The sequence below is a fragment of the Coregonus clupeaformis genome, chromosome 37 (assembly GCF_020615455.1).
Source record: "Coregonus clupeaformis isolate EN_2021a chromosome 37, ASM2061545v1, whole genome shotgun sequence".
Classification (NCBI taxonomy): domain Eukaryota; kingdom Metazoa; phylum Chordata; class Actinopteri; order Salmoniformes; family Salmonidae; genus Coregonus; species Coregonus clupeaformis.
Genome location: NC_059228.1, coordinates 10,645,127 through 10,657,953, shown reverse-complemented (window position 1 = coordinate 10,657,953; position 12,827 = coordinate 10,645,127). Strand labels below are relative to the sequence as shown.

At 42.0% G+C, this 12,827-nt stretch overlaps 2 long non-coding RNA genes across 2 annotated transcripts; both read right to left on the bottom strand.

Annotated features, from left to right (window-relative positions):
• Nucleotides 1–5,915: 5,915 nt before the first annotated feature.
• Nucleotides 5,916–7,499, bottom strand: LOC121553390. The gene is made up of 4 exons (XR_005997527.2): nucleotides 7,359–7,499; nucleotides 7,167–7,256; nucleotides 6,469–6,600; nucleotides 5,916–6,360 (listed from the first exon to the last, which is right to left on the bottom strand). It is a non-coding gene; the product is annotated as an uncharacterized LOC121553390 (long non-coding RNA).
• Nucleotides 7,500–7,534: 35 nt separating this feature from the next.
• Nucleotides 7,535–12,612, bottom strand: LOC121553391. The gene is made up of 3 exons (XR_005997528.1): nucleotides 12,339–12,612; nucleotides 10,462–10,530; nucleotides 7,535–7,576 (listed from the first exon to the last, which is right to left on the bottom strand). It is a non-coding gene; the product is annotated as an uncharacterized LOC121553391 (long non-coding RNA).
• Between the last annotated feature and the right edge of the window lie 215 nt (nucleotides 12,613–12,827).

The following is a 12,827-nucleotide window of genomic DNA, read 5'->3' as shown; positions in this document are numbered from 1 at the left end:
TGTTATTTCATAGTTTTGATGTCTTCACTATTATTCTACAATGTAAAACATTGTTAAAAAAAAAAAATACAACTTGAATGAGTAGGTGTGTCTAAACATTTGACTGGTAGTGTATGAAAATGAGATATTTATGTATTTCATTTTCAATAAATTTGCAGAAATCTCTAAAAACATATTTTCACTTTGTCATTATGGGGTACTATGTGTAGATGTGTGAGAAAAAGGCTACATTTGTGTAGAAATTGTGCGCGGGTGTTGGCCCTGTGCGCGCCAAAATGCAACTGCTTTTTGGGGGTCACAGGTCAAGAAGTTTGAGAACCACTGAGCTAGCAAACAGATTGCTGATGTGCTGTACAGCTATAGGATCAGTCATGTTACCTCATTAGCTAGCTAGTTAAAGAGCTTCTCTGGTACCTTTATATATTTTTTTGCCAGTAGTTCTGAAAGGAGCGCTCACAAGCCAAAAGTGGTCGCTGAAAATTGCATACGAAGTCACATATGTGCAGATATGTGCACCACATCATTGCTCTCTCTCTCACTCTGCTGAATGTGAATCTTGCTAGCTGTCACTCAAATGGCGAGGGGCTTAAGCTCATTGGCTCAAACTCGAATTGCTAGGGGGGCTGGCCCACATGGGGGAAAATGTAGGTAAAATGGCGCAGCACAGCTTCCAGAGAAAACAGTCGCTTTCAAACTAGGGATTTCGTGGCTAATTGAGGTATGACAGTAATTCTGCTCAAAGATTATGCATGTATGAACTACACATTGACACATCCAGCCCCAAAATACTTACTAGTCGCCAAAGTTCTGTAGCATGTCTCTACCAACCTGGTAACTTTACTAGTATCCTAACATTTTGGGGCACAGAAAGAATGGAAAAGGGATAGCTTCTTCAGGAGATCAATGATCATAGCAATGAATGAATGACCGATTTGCATGTACAATTTTAAATTTTTGTAATGCATCTCAATAGACGGGTTAGCTGACAACGTCACGAAAACGATGCACACGCTTCAATGGGGCAGAAGTCTGTGTGGTGTTGTGATTCTGGATGGCCAGATAGCTAGCAACAATGTCAAGAAGCTGCCATGTGGGGAATTGTAGATGGCTCGTTTCAACTATACTGAACAAAAATATAAACGCAACATGCAACAATTTCAACGATTTTACGGAGTTACAGTTCATATAAGGAAATCAGTAAATTGAAATAAATAAATTAGGCCCTAATCTATGGATTCCACGACTGGGCAGGGGCGCAGCCATGGTTGGGCCTGGGAGGACATAGGCCCACCCACTTGGGAGCTAGGCCCACCCACTTGGGAGCCAATCAGAATGAGTTTTTCTCCACAAAAGGGCTTTATTACAGACAGAAATACTCCTCAATTTCATCAGCTGTCTGGGTGGCTGGTCTCAGACCATCCCGCAGGTGATGAAGCCGGATGTGGAGGTCCTGGGCTGAGTGGTTACACGTGGTCTGCGGTTCATTGTCCCCAGCACAATATGCACCTGTGTAATGTTCATGCTGTTTATTCAGCTTCTTGATATGCCACACCTGTCAGGTGGATGGATTATCTTGGCAAAGGAGAAATGCTCACTAACAGGGATGAAACCAAATTTGTGCACAACATTTGAGAGAAACACGCTTTTGTGCGTATGGAACATTTCTGGGATATTTTATTTCAGCTCATGAAACATGGGACCAACACTCTACATATTGCGTTTATATTTTTGTTCAGTATAGTTTTATCCTGTTTTTGATGCCATGTCTTGTTTTGAGGTGTTTGACTGATGTCACATCTATGCTAATATGGCTCAAATTCGCTAGCTAGCTAACCAACAACTGTAACGATGTATTTGGGAGACAACACGTGCTCATTGTGCAAATGTATTTATGTTTTCAATAAACACTGGAAACAAACTATAATTTACATGTTGTCAACAATCTAAGTCAACCCTGTCTGTTTTGCCCCATAGTTGCACACACGTCAGTTTTGTTGCTAAACAACCAACCAGCCTATTGGAAACACTGCTTTTTACACACTGTAGAAAGCTAATATTCCACAAATGACTTTGTAATTTCAATTACAGGTGTTTGTATCAACATTTTAGCTTTTATAATAAACAAATGTCTTTATAGGGTTACATATTAGTTTCTAGGGCACAACATGTGCTTCAAAAGTAGCTAGAATTCATGTAGGCCCAATAAAGGCTGTATCTCATTCAATAAATAAATAAATTCTGGTGCTCCTAACTTCTTTAGGAAAATGTTAATTTAGAGCCCTGGTCATGGGGAAGTCTGTATGCTGTATGACTGAACAGTCAATGAGTAGTAATGTAGTGAAGCATTGCACAAAGAGGAAATCCTATAAGGATTTAGTTGTAGATAAAGTTGCTGGAAATCCTTTAGTTGTAGTTGTTTACTTTAGTTGTCACGATTAATTTTGATCTGAGCCCACACTGGGCCCACAAAACAGCTATTTTCACCATGTACAGTATGTTTTCCAAGAGCAGTAAACTAACTGTATAAAATGGATGTGGGAAATACATCCCCTCTGGAAAACAGAACCATTATCACATCTTTTACAGTCAAATTAAACAAAACCCTTCGCAATACGTCTGTCAGTTCCCCTAATTGTCGAGAGATGTCCCGCAACTCCATATTTTGAAAGGCCTCCTGCAACTGTACGCCAAAAATCTTTAGATCTCTGTCCCTTCGTGATTAATGACAGAACTATGTGTCATGAGCTATAATTCACGTGTCTTTGGTTAGCGCTGAGTGCTAGGATCTGGGAGCAGTGACAGCTCATAGCCCTGCTGTCATGTACAGTGGCCCGTGGGGCTGTACTCATTATGTGTAAAGGTATAACAATCATTATAATTATTGTGATTTCTTTCCCACAGAGCTTGCACCCCGGTCAGGTTGGTGATGAAGCTTCTGTCAGAGCACCAAGGGGAAGTTATGTAATGTCACTCTTGGTAGACGAACAGCAGACTGGAGGTTAGAGGTGGGGATTGTCAGAACAAGTTTTTCTCTCATTGGTGGAACTTGAGGACAGGGAGGATGAGTGAGTTGTAGTGAGAGAGATTCTGTTTTCTCCTGAAATGTTAACATTCTCGTTGAAATTGCGTGGTTCACTGGTTAGAAGTTCTCAGGTGTGTGCTGCCGTTGTAGATTCAACCTCAGCCTACTTATGTTAGACTTACTTTATTGTGTATTTCATATTTCTTGTTCTCATTTCTCGTGTGCTTTTTTCTAGTAATACATTGTTATTGATTATTACATTGTTGGGTTTTGAGTTTGCAAGATAGGCATTTCACTCTACTTGTGCATGTGACATTAAAACTTGATACTTTAATATAACACTTCATCATGAGCTTTATGGGTTGTGTCTCACTAACACCTTGGTAACGTTTAAGTCCTAAGTACATTGTAAATGTGTTCCTAAATACAGTAAAGCGTTACAGTGAGGGGAAAAAGGTATTTGATCCCCTGCTGATTTTGTACGTTTGCCCACTGACAAAGACATGATCAGTCTATAATTTTAATGGTAGGTTTATTTGAACAGTGAGAGACAGAATCACAACAAATAAATCCAGAAAAACGCATGTCAAAAATGTTATAAATTGATTTGCATTTTAATGAGGGAAATAAGTATTTGACCCCTCTGCAAAACATTACTTAGTACTTGGTGGCAAAACCCTTGTTGGCAATCACAGAGGTCAGACGTTTCTTGTAGTTGGCCACCAGGTTTGCACACATCTCAGGATAGGTTTTTGTCCCACTCCTCTTTGCAGATCTTCTCCAAGTCATTAAGGTTTCGAGGCTGACGTTTGGCAACTCAAACCTTCAGCTCCCTCCACATATTTTCTATGGGATTAAGGTCTGGAGACTGGCTAGGCCACTCCAGGACATTAATGTGCTTCTTCTTGAGCCACTCCTTTGTTGCCTTGGCCGTGTGTTTTGGGTCATTGTCATGCTGGAATACCCATCCACAACCCGTTTTCAATGCCCTGGCTGAGGGAAGGAGGTTCTCACCAAAGATTTGACGGTACATGGCCCCGTCCATCGTCCCTTTGATGCTGTGAAGTTGTCCTGTCCCCTTAGCAGAAAAACACCCCCAAAGCATAATGTTTCCACCTCCATGTTTAACGGTGGGGATGGTGTTCTTGGGGTCATAGGCAAGCATTCCTCCTCCTCCAAACACGGCGATTTTAGTTGATGCCAAAGAGCTCGATCTTGGTCTCATCTGACCACAACACTTTCACCCAGTTCTCCTCTGAATCATTCAGATGTTCATTGGCAAACTTCAGACGGGCCTGTATATGTGCTTTCTTGAGCAGGGGGACCTTGCGGGCGCTGCAGGATTTCAGTCCTTCACGGCGTAGTGTGTTACCAATTGTTTTCTTGGTGACTATGGTCCCAGCTGCCTTGAGATCATTGACAAGATCCTACCGTGTAGTTCTGGGCTGATTCCTCACCGTTCTCATGATCATTGCAACTCCACGAGGTGAGATCTTGCATGGAGCCCCAGGCCGAGGGAGATTGACAGTTTTTTTGTGTTTCTTCCATTTGCAAATAATCGCACCAACTGTTGTCACCTTCTCACCAAGCTGCTTGGCGATGGTCTTGTAGCCCATTCCAGCCTTGTGTAGGTCTACAATCTTGTCCCTGACATCCTTGGAGAGCTCTTTAGTCTTGGCCATGGTGGAGAGTTTGGAATCTGATTGATTGATTGCTTCTGTGGACAGGTGTCTTTTATACAGGTTACAAACTGAGATTAGGAGCACTCCCTTTAAGAGTGTGCTCCTAATCTCAGCTCGTTACTTGTATAAAAGACACTTGGGAGCCAGAAATCTTTCTGATTGAGAGGGGGTCAAATACTTATTTCCCTCATTAAAATGCAAATCAATTTATAACATTTTTGACATGCGTTTTTCTGGATTTTTTTGTTGTTATTCTGTCTCTCACTGTTCAAATAAACCAACCATTAAAATGATAGACTGATCATTTATTTGTCAGTGGGCAAACATACAAAATCAGCAGGGGATCAAATACTTTTTTCCCTCACTGTATATGTTTCAAGCCTGTGTGTGTGTGTGTGTTTTTTGTTTAACTATTCTTGTGGGTACCAGAAGAGCCAGACGTGTATAGCCCTAATGAACATTCGTGTGACCTTATTTGACCTTTTCTGCTGCCTTTGAGACAGGGTTCGATCCCACCTTGGGGCACTACTTGTTGAGTAATTAAAACACTAAACAATCACAACACAGTAACTACTGATCACTTTATTATGAATAATTAATCTAATATGTATTCATTTTATAATTGTGTCAGTTATTAATTATATTAATCATAAACCTTCAGTAAAAAAAAAAAAACTGCAGTCTAGAGTTGTAGGCCTTGATATCTACAATCCTAAAATAAAATGGAGCATTCATAACATAAACAAGTAATTACAATTGATTTACATATTTACAGACTAATGTATGTGTGTGTGTGTGAGAGAGCGAGAAGGAGAGTGTGCATGTTGTGTTTTATTTTTTCCATGTCAGCCACCCATCTCTGCTTCATAAAAAGCTGAGGTCTGAAACTCCCTCCAGGTCATCTCTCTCTCTATTCCTTGGCCTTTTTTGCCTGTTGACCCACCCTGAATTTTGTGGAGAACAAACAGCAGTTTGGCCTGAGTGATGTGGCTGGGTAGCGAGGGAATGGCCTTGGTACATAAAACATACTTTTGCATGATAATAAACATATTTGCCTGCCACTCCTGGGAACTCTGTACATATGTGAGGGCTGTTGGGCCCGTTTCAGCTCCAGATGACAAAACCTACACACACTCAGAGGGTTCCAGATCTGTCAACCTTTTGGTCACTCATTTTAATCAGAGAAATATCCAATAAACCAAAGACGTTGCTTTAACTTTGAATGTACTTTATTGCACACAATCTTCAAATAAAATGGAGCATACATAAAATAAACAAGTTATTATATTTATTTACATTGGGTCTAGTGTGTGTGTGAGAGAGAGAGAGAGGGGGGGGGGGCATTTTTCTAACTCAGGAAAAAAGCAAACAGAATTTCCTCAAACTGTACACATTAAGCAATACTGTATTACAATATTATCAATCACACTTTGATAGATATTTAGAGTAATAGAGTAATCATGTAGACATGTATAATGGATTAGGTAGGCATAGATATCTCCAATCCTAAAACAGATAGAGAGAGAGAGTGTGTGTGCATGTTGTGTTTTATTTTTCCTTGTCAGCCACCCATCTATGCCTTGTCAGTCTTGATAGGCCAGGTGCATGCACTTCTGGGTGAGGCTGTCAGGGGCAGTGGTGGAGTGCATGGCAGATCTGAAAGAGAGATGCATAAAGTCACAATAAGTATACAGCTCAACAACATGTTTTGCATGTGCGCGTCTGTTGGTGTGAGTTAGTGTATGTAATATAATTCTGAATGACCTCTATCCATATGGGAATCCTCAAAAGTTTCTCCCTTCACGGCCAGTGTAGCAGGAACTGGTGCAACCGGTAAATGAAATACCACAGCAGAGGACTGCTGTGACTGCAGCTGAACTGCTGGGGGTCGCAGATCTAAAGGAGAGAGGCACAATTTTCTTAACTGGCAATAATCATCCAACTAAACAGACTAAATGAGTGTAAGGCCTAGATTCAATCAGATCAAGCGTTAACCGGCAACAGCCGACACCCACAATAGCTGATGTTTTGGCGGTGTCAGAGGTGTAACTGCGTTGGAGCTGTTAAATCAGTGAGCAGCTGCTCTTGATCATTGTCACGAAGCCACACCCATCCCACTCGCGTTAGAAGTTCAGAACGAGAAAGTGTAGGCTATATAGAAATAATCACGCTCAAATTCAAAATCATTAAACAAAATAGTCTAATCGAGGTGTAGATTACATCTCACATTCCAGTGTTCAAACTTGTAAACAAGGCTGCATGAGATTTCTGTTAATGCGACTCCGTGCAGCCAATGGCAATGTCCGCTTTAGGTATAATGCCAGGAGCCGCTGCTCTAACGCAGTCCCACCCCCGACACCACCAAAACAATCGCTATGCAGACGTCGGCTAAAGCGGACCTGATTGAATACAGCCCCAAGGAAGGAAGAGTATCCATGAGTATATACGTATGTGATAATTACCTGTATCACCTGTCGCGGCCAATGTAGCAGGTGCGGGGGCAGACAACTGCAGCTATGAGGGCTGTGGTTGAGCTGATTGGGGTGTCAGATCTAAAAGAGAAAGGCACAATTTTCTTAAGTGAAAATAATTATACAACAAAACAGAGTGAGTGATTGAGTGAGTGTTTGTGTATACGTGTGTGTGATAATTACCTGGACCAAATAACACTGCTTCAGGTCCACAAGACTCTGGAAGTTCCAGCATGCCCCTCCAGGCCTCGTCGGTAGCCATGAAGTGCTTTGAAAGGCTGGTCATGGCTCACATCAACAACATCATCCCGGAAAACCTAGACCCACTCCAATTCGCATACCGCCCCAACAGATCCACAGATGACGCAATCTCAATCGCACTCCACACTGCCCTCTCCCACCTGGACAAAAGGAACACCTTTGTGAGAATGCTGTTCATTGACTACAGCTCAGCGTTCAACACCATAGTGCCCACAAAACTAATCACTAAGCTAAGGACCCTGGGACTAAACACCTCCCTCTGCAACTGGATCCTGGACTTCCTGACGGGCCGCCCCCAGGTGGTAAGGGTAGGCAACAACACATCCGCCACGCTGATCCTCAACACTGGGGCCCCTCAAGGGTGCGTGCTCAGTCCCCTCCTGTACTCCCTGTTCACCCACGACTGTGTGGCCAAACATGACTCCAACACCATCATTAAGTGTGCTGACGACACAACAGTGGTAGGCCTGATCACCAACAATGATAAGACAGCCTATAGGGAGGAGCAACTTTAAGCATCAGTTGTCAGAGCACCTTACCGATCACTGCACCTGTACACAGCCCATCTGAAATTAGCCCACCCAACTACCTCATCCCTATATTGTTATTTATTTTTGCTCTTTTGCACCCCAGTATCTCTATTTGCACATAATCTCTTGCACATCTAGCATTCCAGTGTTAATACTATTGTAATTATTTTGCACTATAGCCTATTTATTGCCTTACCTCCATAACTTGCTACATTTGCACACACTGTATATATATTTTCTGTTGTATTTTTGACTTTATGTTTTTTTTACCCCATATGTAACTCTGTGTTGTTTTTATCGCACTGCTTTGCTTTATCTTGGCCAGGTCGCAGTTGTAAATGAGAACTTGTTCTCAACTGGCTTACCTGGTTAAATAAAGGTGAAATAAAAATAAATAAATAAAAAAACGTCAGAGACCTGGCGGTGTGGTGCCAGGACAACAACCTCTCCCTCAATGTGAGCAAGACAATGGAGCTGATCGTGGACTACAGGAAAAGGCGGGCCGAACAGGCCCCCATTAACATCGACGGGTCTGTAGTGGAGCGGGTCGAGAGTTTCAAGTTCATTGGTGTCCACATCACCAACGAACTATCATGGTCCAAACACACCAAGACACTCGTGAAGAGGGCACGACAACACCTTTTCCCCTTCAGGAGACTGAAAAGATTTGGCATGGGTCCCCAGATCCTCAAAAAGTTCTACAGCTGCACCATCGAGAGCATCCTGACCGGTTGCATCACCGCCTGGTATGGCAACTGCTCGGCATCTGACCGTAAGGTGCTACAGTGGGTAGTGCGTACGGCCCAGTACATCACTGGGGCCAAGCTTCCTGCCATCCAGGACCTATATACTAGGCGGTGTCAGAGGAAGGCCCAAAAAATTGTCAAAGACTCCAGTCACCCAAGTCATAGACTGTTCTCTCTGCTACCGCACGGCAAGCGGTACCGGAGTGCCAAGTCTAGAACCAAAAGGCTCCTTAACAGCTTCTACCCCCAAGCCATAAGACTGCTGAACAATTAATAAAATGGCCAACCGGACTATTTACATTGACACCACCCCCTCCCTTTGTTTTTACACTGCTGCTACTTGCTGTTATTATCTATGCAGTCACTTTACCCCTACTTACATGTACAAATTACCTCGACTAACCAGTGACCCCGCACATTGACTCAGTACTGGTACCCCCTGTATATAGCCTCGTAATTGTTATTGTGTTACTTTTTTTTTTTTTTTTTTTTACTTTCGTTTCTTTAGGAAATATTTTCTGAACTCTTTCTTGAACTGCATTGTTGGTTAAGGGCTTGTAGGTAAGCATTTCAAATCAATGTTTTTATTTGTCACATACACGTGTAAGGTATGTATTCGGCGCATGTGACAAATAAAATTGGATTTGATCAGCTCAGTGGAGGCACGGTTACCTGTCACCCAACGACCCTGGTTGGCAGATCTAAAAGATAGGCACAATATTATTTTAATGACAAAGCCTTGACTACTCACTAACCTAAATTAAGTGTGTGTGTCTGTGTGTATCGGGCAACCACGCAGCAGACTTCATTTTCCCAATTACTCATTGTACTTGCCCTTGCAATCTGTGGTGTGTGTGTTTCTGTATTATTATGACTCAGAAGTGTGTCAACCTGAGCACATCCTTGTAGTAGGACATTCAGTGATTAGCTTTGGAAACAATTACTATCAACAGTGTACAGTAAAAAGGATCAAACATTCAGATCTGGATTGTCAAGTAGGCTAAATCATGTGAAGTTACAAAACCTCTTGGGATTAGTCTACACTCAAGTTGAATAAAGGATGCAGGACCTGAGCCCTACGACCATGCTTCAGGACTACCTGGCCTGACAACTCCTGGCTATCCCTGTCCCCTGTCCACCTGGTCATGCTGCTGATCCAGTCTCTGCGGTTTCTGCCTGTGGCTATGGAACCCTGACCTGCTCAGGGCTCACCGGACGTGCTACCTTGTCCCGGACCTGCTGTTTGACCCTCTCTCTCTACCGGACCTGCTGTCTCAACCTCTAAATGCTCGGCTATGAAAAGCCAACTGGCATTTACTCCTGAGGTGCTGAACTATTGCACCCTCTATAACCACTCTGATCATTATTTGACCCTGCTGGTCATCTATGAATGTTTAAAAGTCTTGAAGAACGATCTGGCCTAAATGGCTGTACTCTTTTATAAAATCTCCACCGGCACAGCCAGAAGAGGACTGGCCACCCCTCGAAGCCTGGCTCCTCTCTAGGTTTCTTCCTAGGTTCCTGCCTTTCTAGGGAGTTTTTCCTAGCTACTGTGCTTCTACATTTGCATTGCTTGCTCTATGGGGTTTTAAGCTGGGTATCTGTATAAGCACTTTGTGACAACTGCTGATGTAAAAGGGGCATTAGAAAATAAATGTGATTGATTGCCTGTATATTCTTCTATTCATGTCAGTAACTCTAAATATGACCTTGAGTTATCTTACATTATCTTACAATAGGAAGTTGTACCTTAAGCAAACACTTTTTCCTGCTCTTTCCTGCTGGGGACAGGGGGCATCAGATGTGGGAATGGGGTACCTAGAGAATTTGAATATTAACAATAATTAGTGCCCACATTTATGAATGAAATTCAATTTGGGTTAGCTGTGTAGCTCATCTGATTGAGAATTGCTGATGATATACACTACCGTTCAAAAGTTTGGGGTCACTTAGAAATGTCCTTGTTTTCGAAAGAAAAGCAAATTTTTTGTCCATTAAAATAACATCAAATTGATCAGAAATACAGTGTAGACATTGTTAATGTTGTAAATGGCTATTATAGCTGGAAACGGTTGATTTTTAATGGAATATCTACATAGACGTACAGAGTTGCAAAGAAAACGCCATATCTCAGACTGCCCATCTTTTATTTTTATTGGCCAGTCTGAGATATGGCTTTTTCTTTGCAACTCTGCCTAGAAGGTCAGCATCCCGGAGTCGCCTCTTCACTGTTGACGTTGAGACTGGTGTTTTGCGGGTACTATTTAATGAAGCTGCCAGTTGAGGACCTGTGAGGCGTCTGTTTTTCAAACTAGACACTAATGTATTTGTCCTCTTGCTCAATTGTGCACCGGGGCCTCCCACTCCTCTTTCTATTCTGGTTAGAGACAGTTTGCGCTGTTCTGTGAAGGGGGTAGTACACAGCGTTGTACGAGATCTTCAGTTTCTTGGCAATTTCTTGCATGGAATAGCCTTCATTTCTCAGAACAATAATAGACTGCCGAGTTTCAGTAGAAAGTTATTTGTTTCTGGCCATTTTGAGCGTGTAATCGAACCCACAATTGCTGATGCTCCAGATACTCAACTAGTCTCAAGAAGGCCAGTTTTATTGCTTCTTTAAATCAGCACAACCGTTTTCAGCTGTGCTAACATAATTGCAAAAGGGTTTTCTAATGATCAATTAGCCTTTTAAAATTATAAACTTGGATTAGCAAACACAACGTGCCATTGGAACACAGGACTGATGGTTGCTGATAATGGGCCTCTGTACGCCTATGTAGATATTCAATTTCCACCTACAATAGCCCTTTACAACATGAACAATGTCTACACTGTATTTCTGATCAATTTGATGTTATTTTAATAGACAAAAAAAATGCTTTTCTTGGACAAAAAAATGGCTTTTCTTTCAAAAACAAGGACATTTCTAAGTGACCCCAAACTTTTGAACGTTAGGTGGTGTATATGTTTATTTTCTTTTGAAAATCTGCCACTGAACCACACAATTCTAACATCAGTTTTTCAAGGGAGACCCGGCAAAGAGGGCAGAGCACTCAAGTAAAAGGCAAATCCATAATAATAATAAATAATAATAATTGGTCATTTAGCAGACGCTCTTATCCAGAGCGACTTACAGGAGCAATTAGAGTTAAGTGCCTTGCTCAAGGGCACATCGACAGATGTTTCACCTAGTGGGCTCGGGGATTAGAACCAGCGACCTTTCGGTTACTGGCACAATGCTCTTAACCACTAAGCTACCTGCCGCCCATAACATTAGCTATGGTATGGATAAAGACAATGTGACACCACCACAGCTGCATGAATGTGTGGTCTCTCTATAATGTTGGCTAATTTAACAATTTCCAGACCCAACAAATAACAGAACAGTATGAAGGATACTGTTGCTGTATTGTAGCCTACTCTACTGTTATCATTTAGTAATGTTGTACTGTAGCCTACTGTACACCACATTAACCACCTAGCTAGCTAGTGATAGCGTAGCTAGCTACAAAGGAACAACCAATGACATCAACATGCTTTTTAACTAAACATCTAGCTAGCTAGTATGATTGCATGTAAATCAACTTTAGAGATGACTACAAAGTTCGAAAGCAAAGTTGACTTACCGGTCTGCTGTTCTTGGGAACTACTAGATGGAGGCATCCACATAGGAGGTTAGCTAGCTAGCTAACAGCGCTAACGTTAGCATGTAAGCTATCAAACTATCCAGCAAGAATTTCGAGGTCAAAAACTAAATAAACTATGTTAAGCCATGCTTATTTAGTAAAATAAGTCCAACCGGACTGAAATGATTAACAGGCTGAACGTACATTTATGTGACTCACTTGCTAACTTCAGCTTGCTAGCAAAGTGACTGCTGCTAAGGGAAGAAATATCACCTCTTCCTGTTTACATTGTTCCCTATGGGAAATCAGAATAGCGCCACATAACCAACCAGTGGACATAATTATATTAAAACGGGGTTGGTTTAGAAACACCATTGACAATCCATGGGAAATGGTTTAGGTCTGCGCGGGAGCCAGACCGCGCGGGCGCGGGGTTGCATGTTCGAATCCAGCGATAGAAAGTTGTTTTTGAGATTTTTGTTTTAAACC